This window comes from Stomoxys calcitrans, chromosome 1, assembly GCF_963082655.1.
Source record: "Stomoxys calcitrans chromosome 1, idStoCalc2.1, whole genome shotgun sequence".
Lineage (NCBI taxonomy): Eukaryota > Metazoa > Arthropoda > Insecta > Diptera > Muscidae > Stomoxys > Stomoxys calcitrans.
Genome location: NC_081552.1, coordinates 264,726,206 through 264,731,905, shown reverse-complemented (window position 1 = coordinate 264,731,905; position 5,700 = coordinate 264,726,206).

Here is a 5,700-nt window from a genome sequence, read left to right as displayed (position 1 = left end):
GACATATTAAAGGCGTTTTTATATTCCAAAATAAAACCAGTAAGGAAAGGCAAAAGTCGGGCGGAGCCGACTATATAATACCCTACACCACCTGGTGTACGTAGTACTTTTTATGTGTAGAACTTATCTCGAAATCTAGTCAGACTTTAATTTGGATACCTATTGAAATATCAAATAGAACCCTGTAAGATTTTCGATTTACGATAGGACAACAAACTTGGATTTCCATCAGATATAAGATAACATCTTGTTAAGATCGGACTAAAATAGGGGATTCTACAGTTTTAAAAGACCATTTCGGAAAACAGACTTATATGGGAGCTATGTCTTTTTCTAGACCAATTTATATGAAACTTTGCACTCGCGTTGGGACTTTAAATAAAACAACTTGAAATTTTGTAGAAATCGGACCAAAATTGTGCCTACTACAGCCTTTAAAGTCCAAATCGGATGAAAGATGTGTATGGGAGGTATATCTAAATCTGAACTGATTTTTATGAAATTTTGCACACATATGAAGACGTCAAATAAAGCACCCCATGCCAAATTTGGTAAAGATTGGACCAAAATTGTCCAAGTTGTTCTTTTTAGCAGGAGATACAAGTTACCACAGATGGCGCCTCCATTTGTACGATTTGTGGGAGATCTGCAGTTTGGAGGCATGTACTGAGAGAATGCCAGCAGGCTTTAGAGATTAATTCGCGATAGGGATGAGCAAAACGGTGCGGAATTTCAGTGGGGCCCTTAAAGAGGAGACGATTGTTGTAAGGTTGACCACCTTTTCTCGGGATGTACTTAGTAGGAGACGAATGCGACTTGTATCCATGTATAGCTGCATTGGCGCTACCGAGTGATTTCCAACATGGGCAATACAGGTGCGAGGTCATATCATATTGGCACCTGCCTTGCCCACGTTCATGCTGCGGTTTTTGCCCTTCGTTGTTTTCCACTGTCTTTGTGGTTGTGTTTGGTCATCCTTGCAGCTGATATACGTTGTTTAGCCCGTAAGGGCTTCCGTGTCCTGTATGTGTTTGTGTATGTCGTCCATGTGTTTGTTACTTAGTGCATTCCCCTAGAGTGCCCTACAGTGGCTCAAATGGGAGCTAGTCAGATTTTCTTTACCGATTCAAGCCATGCTTGGAACGCATATTAGAGGTCATAGAAAAAGTCACTGCGCCAAATTTCAGATTCCCAGATCGACTTAAAGTTATGGCGATCAAGCATATATATACCTTGTTGAGCCTAAGACCCATAGTTCCATGTGTTGATGGTATATCCTCCTATGGTGGAGGTCATAAAAATAAATGGTAACAAGTTAAGCCTGCTCGGCAGGGCCGAATCTTATATACCCTCCACCATGGATCGCATTTGTCGAGATCTTTTCCCGGTATATCTTTTTAGGCAAACAAAGGATAAAAGAAGATCGGGAGCTGTATCAGGCTATATATATTGAAAGTCATGGTAGAAGCCGTTTTAAAAAATTTCAGCCAAATTGGATAATTATTGCGCCCTCTAAGGCTCAAGAAGTCAAATGAAGCACACCATGCCAAATTTGGTAAAGATTGGACCAAAATTGTGGCCGCTACAGTCTTAAAACTCCATATCGGATAAAAGATATATATGGGTGTTATATCTAAATTTGCACCGATTTTTATGAAATTTTGCACTCATATTGAAGAAAACACTTCATGCAAAATTTTGTAAAGATCGGACAAAGATTGTGGCTTCTACAGCCTTAAAAGGCCATATCGGATGAATGATATATATGGAAGCTATATCATGATCTGAACCGATTTTTATGAAAATTTGCACACATATGAGGACGTTGAATAAAACACTCCATGCCAAATTTTGTATAGATCTGACGAAAGGTATATCCGGCCGGCTTTAACTTTATCGAAATATGCTCCCATTTGGACCAAATTCGACATGGACGACATGCGCTAATAGAATTTACTGTTCAAAATGGCAAACAAAATATTGGTCTATATCAAAGGCATGCATAAGATCATTCATTGGTGACTATTTTTGCTGAACTCGTGAACGCTGAATCGACATGATTTTATACCCACCACCGTAGGATAGCGGGTATATTCATTTAGTCCTTCCGTTTGCAACACATCGAAATATCAATTTCCGACCCTACAAAGTATTGGGTTGCCCAAAAAGTAATTGCGGATTTTTCATATAGTCGGCGTTGACAGATTTTTTCACAGCTTGTGACTCTGTAATTGCATTCTTTCTTCTTCTTTCTTGCATTCTTAGCTTGCTTTAGAAAAAAAATGTAAAAAAAGTATATTTGATGTAAGTTCATTCTAAGTTTTATTAAAAATGCATTTACTTTCTTTTAAAAAATCCGAAATTACTTTTTGGGCAACCCAATATATATATCTCGGATCGTCGTAAAATTCTAAGACGATTTAACGATGGCCGTGTGTCTGTCCGTCTATCCGTTTGTCCTTCCATCTATTGTAATCACTCTACAGCCTTCAAAAATTGAGATATTGAGCTGAAATTTGGCACAGACACGTATTTATGATGTACGCTGGTTAAGTCCTTGAACGGGCCAAATCGGACCATATTTGGATATAGCTGCTATATAGACCGATTTTCCGATATAGGGTCTAATGCCCATAAATGCTTAATTTTTTTATCCGATTTTGCTGAAATTTGAAATAGTGAGTAGTTTAAGGATTCTCTATAACTGACCCAAATATGGTTCAGATCGAACTATATTTAGATATAGCTGCCACATAGACCGATCCTCCAATTTAGGGTCTTAGGCCCATAAAAGCCACATTTATTATCCGATTTTGTTGAAAATTGAGACAGTGAGTTGTATTAGGCCACTTGACATCCTTCTTCAATTTGGTCCAGATTTGGAATAGCTGCCATATAGACCGAGCCGCAGATTTAGGGTCTTAGGCCCATAAGAGCCACATTTATTATCCGATTTTGCTGAAATTTGGGACAGTGAGTAGTGTTAGGCCCTCCGACATCGTTCTTTAATATGGCCCAAATTGGTCCAGATATGGATATATCTGCCGTATAGACCGATCTCTCGATTTAAGGCTTTGGGCCCATAAAAGGCGCATTTATTGTCGGATGTCACTGAAATTTGGGACAGTGAGTAGTGTTAGGCCCTTCGACATCTTTCTTCAATATGGCCCAAATTGGTCCAGATTTGGATATATCTGCCGTATAGACCGATCTCTTGATTTAAGGCTTTGGGCCCATAAAAGGCGCATTTATTGTCTGATGTCGCTGAAATTTGGGACAGTGAGTAGTGTTAGGCCCTTCGACGTTCATCTTTAATTTGGCTCAGATCGGTCTAGAATTGGATATAGCTGCCATATAGACCAATCTCTCGTTTTAAGGTTTTGGGCCCATAAAAGGCGCATTTATGTCCGATTAAGTCGCAATTTGAGACAGTAAGTTGTGTTAGGCCCTTCAACATTCGTCTTCAATATGGCCAAAATTGGTCCAGATTTGGATATATCTGCCATATAGACCGATCGCTCGGTTTATCGGATCGGTCCTGATTTGGATATAGCTGCCATACAGACCGATCGCTCGGTTTAAAGTTTTGGGCCCATAAAAGGCGTATTTATTGTCCGATTTACCCAAAATTTGGGACAGTGAGTTGTGTTATGCCCTTTGATATCTCTCTGCAATATGGCACAGATCGGTCCAGATTTGGAGATGGCTGCCATATAGACCGATCTCTATATTTAAGGTCTTGGGTCCATAAAAGGCGCTTTTATTGTCCGCTTTCGCTGAAATTTGGAACAGTGAGTTGAGTTAGGCTCTTCGACAACTTTCTGCAACTTGGCCTAGATGGGTCCAGATTTGGATATAGCTGTCATATAGGCCGATCTCTCGCTTTAAGGTCTTGGGCCCATAAAAGCCATATTTTTAATCCCATTTCGGTAAAATATGACACATCCGTGTCGTATATGGTTCATATCGGTCTATATTTGGATATGGCTACCAAAAAGACCAATATTTTGTTCTACAAAATAGAACAATGACTTGTACTTATTAAACCACTCAATGTCCGTGTCGAATCGGACCATTTTTCGGTATAGCTGGTATGGGGGTATAAATTATACATTTTTCACCGGATTAAGACGAAAGGTGGTTTACATATGTACCCGAGGTGGTGGGTATCCAAAGTTCAGCTCGGCCGAACATAACGCCTTTTTACTTGTTAGTTGGTAAATAGTTGAATCTGCCATAAAGATTCCAAAAATACTTAAAAAATTGGTATATTGCATACTGTTTTGTTCCAGTTTTCTACAATTTGATTATATTTTAATGATTTGATATAACAGCAGACAAAATACTTTTTAAAAGCGTATTTATGCTATTAAACATAAAATGACCAAAAATGAGTAGACCCATATAGAAAAAGCTTTTTTTATGGTATTAAAATTCAATTTATCAATTTCAATTTATGAGTAGATTTCATTCAACAGTGAAAAATTGTGTTTTAAAATCAGCAGACATTGTTTGCTGATCTCAGCAAATGTAATTCTCTGAGTGGAAATTGCAAATTTTGCCCATGAACATTCCACTAAGGAACAGGGGCAAACTTCTCACATATCAATGGGCCTCCTTTTTATAGCCGAGTCCGAACAGCGTGCCGCAGTGCGACACCTCTTTGGAGAGAAGTTTTACATGGCATAGTGCCTCACAAATGTTGCTAGCATTAGGAGGAGAAAACCACCGCTGAAAATTTTTTCTGATGAACTCGCCAGGATTCGAACCCAGGCGTTCAGCGTCATAGGCGGACATGCTAACCTCTGCGCTACGATGGCCTCAAAATTCTCTGCGTGTATGCTGTAATTTTTCGAATCACAACTAAGAACGGCTGATCATGTTTTTTGCTTCTTAATTTCTTCCATAATTGCTGAACAATATTCAATCCATTTTGTAAAGTTTCAGAATTTTGATAATGTTAAATGTCTTTACTTTAGTGATGAAACAAATATTTGATATAGCAAACTTAGTGACACCTAACCAAATCCAACATCTGATTTCAACCTGATTCCGTGCCCCAATTTATGCTCATTTGGCCCATTAGACCTTTGACTACCTTTCGAGATTTTAAATTAATTTCGAAGGAGAAAACTCAATTACATATTTGAGAAAATGCTAATGTAAATTCTCGCACAATGAATGTATGCTAAATTTATTCAAAGAATTTCTTCTAACGTCGAGAAAATATTTTCACATTTTTATTGATTGATTATTACAAAATTTGTACAGGACAGCGATGCCGTTGCCACGGCTGATTCCTATGGCCCAAAACATCAACGACCAGAGAAGCAAAGGGTCAATTCGTCACTTGAACTATAATGTGAAAAATCAAAGTTAATCGAATGACACTCTGCAGCGGCTTCAATAAACGAGACGTTATGATAGCATAACGCCAGTGAACAGAGACCAACAAGCAAGAGGTAAGCGAGCGAGCGATACCGAAATGGAGCTCTTGGAAATTCTCTTAGATGGCCAACCAATGTTCTCTTTGATGTGACTTGGGTTCTTTAATTTAGAAATGAAAGCAAATCAATTGATATCGTTTCATGTATGGTGATGATGACGATGATGAAGATAGCAATGAAAAAGTCCAATCGAATCGCAAGTCAATTTTTATGTGTCGTCATTTAAAATGTGATCACTTCGAGATCTGCTCTC